The 13,950-nt window shown below is 39.3% G+C and overlaps 1 pseudogene across 1 annotated transcript; it reads left to right on the top strand.

Moving 5' to 3' along the window:
• Positions 1–6,344: 6,344 nt before the first annotated feature.
• LOC147352871 (putative coiled-coil domain-containing protein 144B) lies at positions 6,345–11,951 on the top strand (annotated as a pseudogene). Its single transcript, XR_015146701.1, has 2 exons — positions 6,345–6,498; positions 10,037–11,951. The product of XR_015146701.1 is annotated as a putative coiled-coil domain-containing protein 144B (transcript).
• Positions 11,952–13,950: the final 1,999 nt, after the last annotated feature.

Genomic DNA, 13,950 nt, shown 5'->3' with positions numbered 1-13,950 from the left:
TTCAACTCAATATGTTTCTGTATATGCTTCGACACTCTGAAGTTCTCAGTTTGGAATCTCTATACACCTCAGGAACTCTCCAAGATTAAATTTTAGACTCTAAGTTTTTCCCAATGTCCAAAAATCCTTATTTGAACTCTAACCTTTCCCTAGAGTAAAACTTCACTTGCTAATATGTCAGTTGTACTTCAGCTTATAATTGTTTCATTATAGTATCATTACACAGATGAATGTAGGCCAATCAGATGTTTTGATGAGCAGGCTGTGTGTGTCTATGTTTGTATGTGCATGTGTTTGTGTGTGTGTGTGTGTGTGAGTTTGTGGCATCTTTAACTATTAGAAGTAGGGGAAGTAATCATACTTTAATGACTATTGGATGGACATAATCTTTTGAAACAGTGATTCTGAGAATTGTTGGCTTTAGGATCCTATTATACTTCTAAAAATTATTGAGAATTACAAGGAACTTTTGTTTATGTCTATTGATGTTTACTATATGGGAGTTCAGTTGAGTTCAGTTGCTCAGTCGTGTCTGACTTTTGTGACCCCATGGACTGCAGCACACCAGGCTTCACTGTCCATCAGAACTCCTGGAGTTTACTCAGACTCAAGTCCATCAAGTTGGTGATGCAATCCAACCATCTCATCCTGTCTTCCCCTTCTCCTCCAGCCTTCAGTCTTTGCCAGCATCAGGGTCTTTTCCAGTGAGTCAGTTCTTCACATCAGGTGCCCGAAGTATTGGAGTTTCAGCTTCAGCATCAGTCCTTTCAATTAATATTCAGGACTGAATTCCCTTCGGATGGAGTGATTGGAAATCCTTTCAGTCCAAGGGACTCTCAAGAATCTTCTCCAATACTACAATTCAAAACCATCAATTCTTAGGTGTGCAGCTTTCTGTGCAGTCCAACTCTCACATCCATACATGACTACTGGAAAAACCATAGCTTGGACGAGACAGACTGATGTTGGCTAAGTAATGGCTCTGCTTTTTAATATGCTGCCAAGGACGGTCATAGCTTTTCTTCCAAGCAGCAAACATCTTTTAATTTCATGGGTGCAGTCACCATCTGCAGTGATTTTGGACCCCCCCCCCCAAAATAAAGTTTGTCACTGTTTCCATTCTTTCCTTCTCTATTTGCATGAAGGGATGGGACAGGATGCCATGATCTGAGTTTTCTGAATGTTGAGTTTTAAACCAACCTTTCCACTCTCCTCTTTCACTTTCATCCAAAGGCTCTTTAGTTCTTCTTCAACTTATGCTATAAAGGTGGTGTCATCTGCATATCTGTGGTTATTGATATTTCTTCTGGCTATCTTGATTTCAGCTTGTGCTTCATCAAGCCTGGAATTTTGCATGATGTACTCTGCGTATAAGTTAAATAAGCAGGCTGACAATATACAGCCTTGACATACTCCTTTCCCTATTTGGAATCAGTCTGTTGTTCCATGTCCATTTCTAAGTGTTGCTTCTTGACCTGCATACAGATTTCTCAGGAAGTAGGTCAGGTGGTCTGGTATTCCCATCTCTCTAAGTATTTTCCAGTTTGTTGTGATCCACACAGTTAAAAGCTTTGGGGTGGTCAATAAAGCAGAAGTAGATGTTTTACTGGAACCCTCTTGCTTTTTCCATGATCCAGTGGATGTTGTCAGTTTGATCTCTGGTTCCTCTGCCTTTTCTAAATCCAGCTTGAATGTTTGGAAGTTTACATTTCATTTTCTGTTGAGACCTGGCCTGGAGAATTTTGAGTATTACTTTGCTAGCATGTGAGATGAGTGCAATTGTGCGGTAGTTTGAGCATTCTTTGACATTGCCTTTCGTTGGGATTGGAATGAAAACTGACCATTTCCAGTCCTGTAGGCACTGCTGAGATTTCCAGATTTGCTGGCATATTGAGTGCAGCTCTTTCATAGCATCATCTGTTAGATTTGAAATAGCTCAACTGGAATTCCTTCACCTCCACTAGCTTTGTTCGTAGTGATGCTTCCTAAGGCCCACTTGACTTCGCATTCCAGGATGTCTGGTTCTAAGTAAAGGATCACACAATCTTGCTTATCTGGATCATGATCTTTTCTATATAGTTTTTATGTGTGTGTTCTTACCACCTCTTCTTAATATCTTCTGCATCTGTTAGGTCCATACTATTTCTCTCCTTAATTGTGCCCATTTTTGCATGAAATGGTCCCTCTGTGTCTCTTACTCTCTTGAGATCTCTAGTCTTTCCCATTATATTATTTTCCTCTATTTCTTTGCATCGACCACTGAAAAAGGCTTTCTTATCTCTCCTTGCTATTCTTTGGTACTCTGCATTCAAATGGGTATATCTTTCCTGTTGTCCCTTGCCTTTGGCTTCTTTTCTTTTCTCAGATATTTGTAAGGCCTCGTCAGACAACCATTTTGCCTCTTTTCTTTTTCTCTGGGATGTTCTTGATCAATGCCTCCTGTACAATGTCATGAATCTCCATCCATAGTTCTTCAGGCACTCTGTCTATCAAAACTAATCCCTTGAATCTATTTGTCACATCTACTGTATAACCCTAAGGGATTTGATTTAGGTCATACCTGGATAGTCTAATGGTTTTTCCTACTTTCTTCAATTTAAGTCTGAATTTGGCAATAAGGAGTTCATGATCTGAGCCATAGTCAGCTCCCGGTCTTGTTTTTGCTGACCGTATAGAGCGTCTCCATCTTTGGCTGTAAAGAATAGAATCAGTCTGATTTCGTCCTTGACTATGTGGTAATGTCCGTGTGTAAAGTCTTCTCTTGTGTTGTTGGAAGAGGGTGTTTGCTATGACCAGTACATTTTCTTGTCAAAGCTCTGTTTGCTTTTGTCCTGCTTCATTTTGTACTCCAAGGCCAAATTTACCTGTTACTTCAGGTATCTCGTGAATTCCTTCTTGTACATCCAGTCCCCTATATTGAAAAGAACATCTTTTTTCAGTGTTAGTTCTAGAAGGTCTTGTAGGTCATCATAGAACTGTTCAAATTCAGCTTGTTCAGAGTTACTGGTCAGAGCATAGACTTGCATTATTGTGATATTGAATGGTTTGCCTTGGAAACAAACAGAGATCATTCTGTCATTTTTGAGATTGCATCCAAGTACTGCATTTGGGACTCATGTTGACTGTGATGGCTACACCATTTGCTCTAAGGTATTCTTGCCCACAGTAGTGGACATAATGGTCATCTGAGTTAAATTCACCCATTCCAGTCCATTTTGGGGCTTCCCTGGTAGCTCAGTCAGTAAAGAATCTACCTGCCACGCAGGAGACCCGAGTTCAATGCCTGGGTCAGGAAGATCTCCTGAGGAAAGTAATGGCAACCCACTCCAGCATTCTTGCTTGGAAAATCCTATTGCCATAGGAGTCTGGAAAGCTACAAATAGCCCATGGGGTCAGAAGCATCGGACACGACTTATGGCCTAAACCACAAACCAGTACATTTTAGCTCACTGATTCCTAAAATGTTGATGTTCACTCTTGCCATCTCCTGCTTGACCACTTCCAATTTCCCTTGATTCATGGACCTAGCATTCCAGGTTCCTATACAGTATTGCACTTTAAAGCCTTGGACTTGACTCCCATCACCCGTCACATCCACAGCTAGGTGTTGTTTTTGCTTTGGCTCCATCTCTTCATTCTTTCTGGATTTATTTCTCCACCAATAATTAGTAGCATATAGGACAGCTACTGACCTGCTGATGGGGAGTTCATCTTTCAGTGTCCTATCTTTTTGCCTTTTCATTCTGTTCATGGGGTTTTCAAGGCAAGAATACTGAAGTGGTTTGCCATTCCCTTCTCCAGTGGACCATGTTTTGTCAGAGTGTTCCAGCATAACCCGACTCTCTTAGATGGCCCTTCATGGCATGGCTCACTCATAATTTCATTGAGTTAGACAAGCCTGTGGTCCATGTGATCAGTTTGGTTTGTTTTCTGTGATTGAAGTTTTCAATCTGTTTGCCCTGTGATGAATAAGCATAAGAGGCTTATGGAAACTTCCTGATAGGAAAGACTGACTGAGGGGGAAACTGGATCCTGTTCTGATGGGCGGGGCCATGCTCAGTAAATCTTTAATCCAATTTTCTGTTGATGGGTGGGGCTGTGTTCCCTCCCTTTTGTTTGACCTGAGGCCAAACTATGGTGGAGGTAATGAAGATAATGGCACCTCCTTCAGCAGGTCCCATACATGCACTGCTGCACTCAGTTGTCCTGACTGTGCATCAGGCCACCTCCAACCCTTGCCTCAGCCAGAGACTCCTGGAAAATAAAACTAAAAAAGGCAAAAATACAGGCACACACAATCATAATGGCTAATTCCATTCATCACTAAAGTTCTTATAGCACATATTCTGTCTCTGGAGAATTCCTGTGTGCACTCAGAACATAATTGAGCATGGAATTACGTTTAGAGTTGTTATGAAAAGAGTTTTGACCTCTTAGATCCCCTGGCCCAGTGGGTTTCTGGACTTCAGGGATTCTCAGGGCACACTACAGAACCACCATTTTAAACCATTGGCATGGTTGGATGTGAAGAGATAAAGGGACCCTTGTATTGACACGGGTTTTAAAGTTTCACTTTTACATTTCTTGCTTGTTTCTTTGATTTCTCTGAAGAAATTTAGACCTGAGAGTTCCTTTTTTGTTAAGCAAATATTTCTGTGTTGCGTTCATTCTTCCCTCATGGTGCTCTGTGCTCTTTGAATCCAGTGTGGTCCTAGACTTACCCTATTTTCACGTGGAAACAATTGGTCACCCACAAGACTATCATGTCTCATATAAGTTTATGATATCTATCCAGGGCTTAAAAAGTCATTCCTGAAGATATTGACCTGAGGAAAGACCATCTCATTGTAATTAAAGACGTTGTCATTGGTGGTGGTGTTCAGTCGCTAAGTTGGGTCCAACTCTTTATGAGTCCATGGGCTGCAGCACGCTAGGCCTCCCTGTGCCTCACCATCTTCCAGAGTTTGCCTGAGTTCATATCCATTGCATCAGCGATGCTATCCTACCATCTCATTCTCTGCTGTCCCCTTCTCCTCCTGCCCTCAATCTTTCCCAGCATCAGGGTCTTTTCCAGTGATTCAGGTCTTCACATCAGGTGCCCAAAATATTGGAGCTTTAGTTTCAGCATCAGTCCTTCCAGTGAATATTCAGCATTGATTTCTCTTAGGATTGACTGGTTTGATCTCTTTGCTGTCCAAGGGACTCTCAGATGTCTTTTCTAGCACCACTCTTTGAAAGCATCAATTCTTCAGTGCTCAGCCTTCTTTATGGTCCAACTCTCACATCTGTACATGACTACTGAAGAAACCATGGCTTTGACTGTACGGACCTTTGTCAGCAAAGTGATGTCTTTGCTTTTTAATGTTGTCTAGGTTTGTAACATTAACTAAAGTAGTAGCAGTCATTAAAAGTGTTTTTAAAACCATGGTCTCTAGAGCACACAGTATTATAAGGCATAATTAAGTATAAAATAAGGTAAATATACATTTTCTTAATAATATATTTATATGTTGAAAAATAGTCATGTATGGATGTGAGAGTTGGACTGTGAAGAAAGCTGAACGCAGAAGAATTGATGCTTTTGAACTGTAGTGTTGGAGAAGACTCTTGAGAGTCCCTTGGACTGCAATGAGATCCATCCAGTCCATCCTAAAATAAATCAGCCCTGGGTGTTCATTGGAAGGACTGATGTTGAAGCTGAAGCTCCAATATTTTGGCCACCTGATGCGAAGAGCTGACTCATTTGAAAAGACCCTGGTATTGGGAAAGATTGAGGGCAGGAGAAGAAGGGGATGACAGAGGATGAGATGGTTGGATGGCATCACTGACACAATGGACATGAGTCTGGGTAGATTCCAGGAGTTGATGATGTACAGGGAGTCCTGGCATGCTGCAGTTCATGAGGTCGCAAAGAGTCAGACATGACTGAGTGACTGAATTGAACTGAACTGATATTGAAAAAATAATTATTGGTAAAGTTCTTATGGAATACAGAATATGTAATATAAGTTGAGTGAATCAAAATCAGTAATACTAGGCAATTAAAAAGTAGGAGAAATGAGACACACTAGTTTACATCTCTTCATGAATGATGGTGACCTGTGAGATACTGTAAGCTGTGAAGGACTAGTGAGTTTCAGGGGAGAGGAGGGCATGGAACAGATTCTCTGAAGAAAGACTTTGTACTAGTTAGTCAGAGTTGTATTCTCACATTCTAATAAGTGGAGACTTTGTTTTCACATTTTTAAAATGGGGCTTCTGCTGCTTTGAGCCTCAATAATGAGACCTGTCAAAGAGCCAGGCATTTGAAAGTTGATGGTCAGTGTGCATTGGTGTCCCGTTCAATGACCAAAAATAAGTCAGCATCCACAGAATTTGGACAGAAGACCATAATAGATAAAATGAAGATGAAGACTGTAGCAGTGTTCCTGGTAGGGAATTACTCGCTCCGTCAGCTATGCAAGTTGGAGCTGCCAGGAAACAGAGGAAGCAAAGAAGGTAATGCAGAAGCCCAGAGCACTCAGCCGTGGGCCACCTGGACATGGCCTTACCACCCTTCTGATGGTTCCAAATTAGATAGATTCTATGGCAAAGTCTACCTTGTGCTGACTCCTTTTATGCAGCCTACAGCCAATCAATACCTCTTAGCAAGGTGTTTGCGTTCTCCCTCTGACCATAGTAATATAATAAATAACAAAGAGAGTTAGGAAAACGTAAGTTCGTTCAGGCTGGTGTTTAGCATACACCTGATAGTGGGTAGCAGGATTACGTTTAGAACTCTGGGACTAGTTGGGAGACTAAGTAGCCATCTAGAGACTGCCTTCTCAAAACGGGACTTCTTACCAGTGTTTTTATGTGGCTGTTAATTCATAGGAATTAGTCATGATTATATTCAGTATAACTGCAAAAACAACTCTGATACCAAATACTAAAATATTTTTTGTGTTTTCTGTGACTTCGTGTATTTTAGAATTGGCTTTCTCAGTGGGAATGGGAGTCATGGGAAATTTGCTACATAGTACCTCCTTCTCAGCTGTGTCCACATAGTATATCAACTTGTTTTAGTATTTGTAATGAATTAAGAGTTCACAAGAAAGGTTGGTATAAAGGAATGGTGTATCACTTAAAAGCAGTATATAGAAAGTCAATTCTGATTCTACCAGTTTATTGAGTAACCATGTCTAAGAAAGTGTTGTCCATAAATACTAATTAATTTAGCGCCCTTAATCAGTCATACAGTCAGGACTATGGTAAGCAATCATCCACTCTTTCTTTTTTCACTCCTGTACTTTATTCTTTTCTATCCTCACATTGCATTTACAGAATATTCTCAGTTATCTCCTAGAATAGTGACTACAGGCTCTAAACTCAACATGTTTGTCTTTTTTTCTTGTAATCTATACAACTGAGTCATTTGCTCTTGTCTCTCCATGAGCTTGGTAGGTCCAGGAAAAACAAATTAAAAAAAAATGCCTACATGAGTCCCTTCAATACTGGACCATGTGAGATAGGAAAACTACAAAATAGATAGAAGCCACTTCAGTCAGTTTGTGTTGATCATTTTCTTCTCAGTCAATACATTTTATAAAATAGCGAGCAGTTATTTTATCCTTTAGGATCCCTAGATTTGTACATTTATTGATTTCTTAAAGATGTATTCTATACTGTACCCTGAAAGTTTTATATCCGAAATATTTCTGTAAACACTCCCTCAGTTCAGGCCTGCATTACCTTGTTATTCCCAGTATCAATGCCTTCAGATTCACCTTCCTCTGGTTATTTGTATGCCCTTCAGATTCCTCCCTCCCATGGTCTTTAGGGTCACCAATCTCAAAAGCACACGTGACTATGAGGCACTCTGAGTCACATTAATGTCTAGACATCTTAAAGCACTGTTGATGCTCTCATAACTGACTTATGCCTGACCCTCTATCTCTAGCCCTTTCAGTCCTTTGCTCTAGAATTCTGAACTGCTGCTGGCACCCTTATCAATTGTTCCTGTTGTTGTTGTTCAGTCGCTCAGTTGTATCTGATTCTACATGGCCCCGTGGACTGCAGCACACCAGGCTTCCCTGTGCTTCACCATCTCCTGTGCTTGCTTAACTCACGTTCATGGAGTTGGCGATACTATGCAACCATCACATCCTCTGTCATTCCCTTCTCCTCCTGACTTCAACCTTTCCCAGCATCAGGGTCTTTTCTAATGAGTCAGCTCTTCGAATCGGGTGGCCAAAGTACTGGAGTTTCAGCACCAGAGTCAGTCTTTCCAATGAATGTTCAGAACTGATTTTGTTTAGGATTGACTGGTTGGATCTCTTTGCAGTCCAAAGGACTGTCATGAGTCTTTCCGAACACCACAGTTGAAAAGCATCAGTTCTTTGGTGCTCAATCTTCTTTTTGGTCCAACTCTCATATCCATACATGACTACTGCAAAAGCCTTTGCTTTGACTAGACGGACCTTTGTCAGCAAAGTAACATCTCTGCTTTTTAATACGCTAAGTTTGTCATATCTTTTCTTCCAAGGAGCAGGTGTCCTTTAATTTCATGACTGCAGTCACCATCTGCATTGATTTTGGAGCCCAAGAAAATAAAGTCTGTTTCTGTTCTCATTGTTTCCCCATCTCTTTGCCATGAAGTGATGGGACTGGATGCCATGACCTTAGTCAGTCCCATCCCTTCACTTTGGACAAATATCTACCCTGTGATGTGTGTGTTCCTCTCCCCATCTTGCTACAGCCTTAAATGTTCTCCCTCTCCTGCCCTCTGTTCCCTTGAACTGTGTAAGTCTGCACTCAGGCATTATCTCTAGAAAAGCCATCATCCCTGACACCTTTTTCTACATTTGTCGTGAAACTCCAATGTCTAGTACTGAGCAGAAACCTGAGAAATAGTTATTGAATAAGAGACACTGGGGCTCTGTATCAACCTAGAGGTGTTGGATGGGGAGGGAGATGAGAAGGGGGTTCAAAACGGGGGATATATGTGTACCTATGGCTGATTCATGTTGAGGTTTGACAGAAAACAACAAAATTCTGTAAAGCAGTTATCCTTCAATAAAAAAAATAAATTAAAAAAAATGCTATATATACCGAGGCGACTTTTAAGAGCTTGTCCCCTGCAGTCTAGGAACCAAGAGGATAGACATGTAAAGAAATAATTTACAGTTCAGATCTATATCTATCACTAGGAAAATCTAGAAAGATACACTAGAAAAATCTTTAAAGTACTAAGGGAGCTACAAGGAAAGGCATACCTCTTTATCAGGGGAAAGATGGCAGTAATCAAAGACAACTTCACAAAGCAGGTTGAGCCTTAAAAGATGAAAAGTAATTTGTCAGAAGAGTATAGGGAAGCATTTCAGATGAAGGAACTGATAAAAGCTAAAAAGTAAGAGGAATTTTGTAAACCATGAATAATGTTGCAGTTGCTGCTTGGCATGTTGTTAAAAGGTCCTGTTAGAAAGTAGAGAAGAGAATGTATGATGACTTTATATGTCTGTCCTGTATTTTGTTTGGTTTCTGATTGTTTTGTTCACTGCTGTTTGGATCAATCTGTGACTGAATCTTTGAGCTGTTTGTGTTCCTGTAACCTGGTGACATCTGGTATTTCCCAAATGGTTTGTTGAAGTTTTCAGGTCATTGGAAGTAGTTCTTAAAGAAGTAAATATTCAGCTGAAGATTAAGATTGATTTAATCTGTTGTTTCATACAACATTTTAGGTCTCTGTTTTAAATGAGGATTATGTCTTTTATCTAAACATTCTAAGTAACTTTAACTAAACATGCAGATATGTCAAGACTTGGAAATGATAACAGAGGAAGAACAAGAAAAACTTGAAGATGAGAATAACCATGCACAGGTATGTAAAACTGTAAATTTCAATATCTGGTGTAGTACTGTATGATAAAAAAGTGTATCACACAAGGCAAATTAGAATGAAAAGATAAGTTAACACCCATCACAAATGAGTTAAAGCAGAAGTTCAGTGAAATTTTGTGAGGAATACCAAAATACCGACTATGTGATAACCCTAAAGAAGAAGCAAACCAAAAGGAAATAGTTCTTAATCTCACAAATAATATACCTGATTGTGAGGAAAAGATGCATTTGGAGTATCTGTCTCTCTAGTATTCCAAACATTTCCTGAACAAAAAGAACCGAGTCTCAAAAATGTTTTTCCGTGGTCTGTAAACTCTGGGTCCCTTGGATAGACTTGTCAGTCATCTTCAAAGCTTTGTTTCCCTGAAAATAAAGTAGACTTTGAAAATTATCAACTAGACATTGGACATGTGTTTATGAAAATTGAGGAGAGTTTTTATAATGATACAGAAAATAAAAAAGTAGGGGAGCCGGTAGTTATATTTGAAGTGAAAGATCAAGAGATTGATATGCAAATGTCACAAAATATGAGGCAAGATCCCACTAATCGGAAATTATACGGGACAGGCATGTCATTCTAGTCTGTGACTTGTCTACTCTGGTTAGATGAAACATAGAATTCAAATAAAAATTCACGTTCCCCTTGCTGTTGTTAAAATACTGATCTGAAAAATAAAGCAATACAGGACTGGTTCCAGAAGCCACTGCATGCAGATAATTGCAGCAGTAGTGACAATAAAAGCATGGAACCCGAATTAGAAAATGGGGATTCTTCTCCACCTAATAGTCACAGCACATCTGAAATGTATGTAAGTGAATTAGAGAAGGATATGCAGAGGTTTAAGAATGAAATAGACATGTTTCAAGTAGAGTTGCTGGCTCTGGAAAAAGAAAATGTAACTTCCAAAAGAGTTTCTCATTTTCTCTTGCTTTGGTTTTTCTCTTTCTTGATGATGTGGTCCATTTTGATTTTCCATTTATGGATAAAGTGGGGTCATCCAAAGAGGTAATTTTGTAGAAATCGATTATTACCTCAATAACAGGAATTCAGGAAACTATTTTCATGGCTTTTATCCTTCAATCAATTTTCATATCTAATTCTTCTCCGTCAGTCTTCATATGGACTGGGAAACTCATTTACCTATGTACCATGTGGTCTTTTGAGCTAGAATAAGCACCAAGGAAATTGCTTAAGAAGAATAATCAGCTAGGGTTTTGCATCTTTTTTTTTTTTTTTCCCCCTTTAACACTGTTGGGTTAAATATAAGTTATATTTCCATAGAATGGGAAGAAAGCACTGACTGAGAGATGGGACATGAACATGTGTTCCCTCTAATCTCTTCATTGTGGTTGACTATGTGTGATCTTCTCTGCTTTCCGCAATCACTGGGCACTTAGATTTCCAGCATGGCCTCTTCAGGATCTTTTTAATAATAAATACATGTGCTCCCACATATGCTTTAATCAGCACTCTCAGATGTTTCTTTTGAGACAGACCTTTCCATTATGTTGTTTACTAAAATGTAGAAAGATTTGACATGTGTGATTTTATTACATAAATAGTGTATGTGTGTGTGTGTGTGTGTGTGTATGTGCACCCATGTGTGTACATGTGTGTGTGATAATTACTCAGTCATGTCCAAATCTTTTCAAACCCTTGGACTGTAACCTGCCAGGCTCCTCTGCCCATGGAATTCCCCAGGCCAGAAAGAATACCAGAGCAGCTAGCTGTTCCCTTCTCCAGAGGATCTTCCTAACCCAGGGATTGAACTCAGGTGTCCCCCATTGCAGGTGGATTCTTTAATATTTGAGCCACCAGGGAAGCCCATAGGTAGTATAAACCCTGAGCAAAAAAGAAAAAAAAATAAGTGTTTATCTACAAAGGAGAAGACTGAGTTCTGAGATGCTGTGAGATTTTTCTTTCTTCAGTAATAGGTTTTTAAAATTGTTTGTTTGCTGTTTTGTGTAAGAGGTGCTTTGACTGAGTTTGAACAACACACAAAAAGACAAAACAAACAAACAAAAAAAGAAACAAAAAAACTCTATGTATTCTCCCGTTTAAAAAAAAAAAAAAAAAGGAGATGAGCCCTACCCCCAACTAAGGCATTGAGTTACTGTGCCACAGTCATGCTTTTAACTTATCTGATTAATCTGATGAATTCATTTGGTAATATATAACATTCAACGTTCCAGAATTGTATCATCTTTTTTGGTGCCATAAAATGCTAGGGAGTGCCAGATTAGGGCCTTAAACAAAACCTTGAACATTTTTTTGATTTTATTGCTGTTTTTGGTAAATAGTGGGGCAATGCTAGGTAATTATCTCTATACCCTCTAGCTGTAAGGTTTGATGGTTATTGAATGTAGAATTGGGAGACATTACTTATATTCCAGAATTCTGCACTACCTAACAACTCCTCAGTTTCATTCTGCTCCTTGTGTTTTGGTAAACTCTGCTTCATTTAATTTAGTGAACATAGTCACTTTTTTGCTATCTCCTGGATCCAAGTGAAAAAAGAATTGTAAAAGGCAGAGGGGAAAGAATAGCTTTAGTGCAGAGAGAAGATTGTTTCCTTTCTGAGGTGCGAAGGTGTCACATCCTCTATATCTGGCTGTTTAATGGAAAATCCAGGTAGTAAAGACCAAAGAGGACAGATTTTGTGTCTTTGTCTTTTTATTTCATCGTCTCTGCCCATCAGATGGGGAAGACTGAATATGAATAATTGCATCTTATTAAGAAAGCCATTTTTGAAATTTTGGGGAAATTGTCTTTTCCTCAAACAGAAAGGAGCAGATTTTACAAAAATTTCAGTGACTTGTAAGTGATAAAATTAAAATAAACCCCAAAATATTTTTATCACTTAAATTCAGAGTGAGCACTGAATCAAATAATAAAATTGAAAACAAAGGTCTTTATAATCACTACATAGCAATTATTCTTAGTGTCAAACTTCCATTAAAGGTTGAAGAAGAAAAGAAACACAAAAGTAGTGAAGTGGAACTATCAGAGAACATATGTGATGCTGCTGATGAGAGTGGATTGTTTCAGCGGAGAAAGAGTGGAGGAAACAGCAACCAGGAGTTTCCTGCTATGCCGAATGAGGGTTCTGATAGGTAATCCTATATCAATATTTAACAGCACATCCCTTGTTATGTTCCTATAAAATAATTTCTAACTTGAGCTAATGTTTGTGATGTACAGATTTTATATTTTACTAGAGATATGGTTATTTTGAATATTCTTGTCCTTTAGCCTTATTACTAGAGTTCCTTTGTTAACATACCACCATGTTACATATAAGAGTATTCTGGATTTGACTGCATATTTGCCTTAATCAATGTGTTGTATATTTAAATTTGTTTTGTCACTAATGAACATCCTTTCATTTCAGTTTGAGGACTTTTTTCAGCATTTCTCATGAGGCGGGACTAGTGGTGATGAACTCCATCAGGTTTGCTTTGTCTGGGACAGTTTTTATTTCTCTTTCATTTCTGAAAGACAACTTTTCTGGAAAGAGTACTCTTGGCTGACAGGTTTTTCTCTCCTAGTACTTTGAGGTTGTCCATGGAGGGAGGCCAAATTGCTGATGATGGCAGGAGAACCAATGAGGCAACGGTCTTTCAGCCGTGATGCTGCTGTCGCATCATGCGGGTGGTTTAAAAGTGAGCTCTCCTCCCCTGGCCAAATATTTCCTTGGTTCCTTCTTTCATGGTATATATGCCTCATGTCATTTAAAATACCACCTAAATTAAATGTGGCTTTTTTCTGTGAATTCTTTTTTTCATTTATTTTTGGCTGTGCTGGGTCTTTGCCACAGTGCTTGGGCTTCTCAGTGTGGTGTCTTTTCTTGATGCTGAGTGTGGGCTCTAGGGTGCTGGCTCCAGTAGCTGTGTAGCATGGTTTAGTTGCGCCATGGCATGCGGGATCTTCCCTGACCAGGAATGGAACACCTTCCCCCTTTATTGGTAGATGGAGTCCTAAGCACTGGACCACCAGGGAAGTCCCTAAATTCACCATTATTATATTTAGAAGCAAAACAAAAAATATAGTGTAAATCTACTTATGACTCC

The sequence above is a fragment of the Bos grunniens genome, chromosome 18 (genome assembly GCF_055505025.1).
Source record: "Bos grunniens cultivar Pamir isolate PY7600 chromosome 18, Bosgru_T2T1.0, whole genome shotgun sequence".
Taxonomy (NCBI): Eukaryota; Metazoa; Chordata; class Mammalia; order Artiodactyla; family Bovidae; genus Bos; species Bos grunniens.
This window is presented reverse-complemented; position numbering and strand designations above follow the sequence as displayed.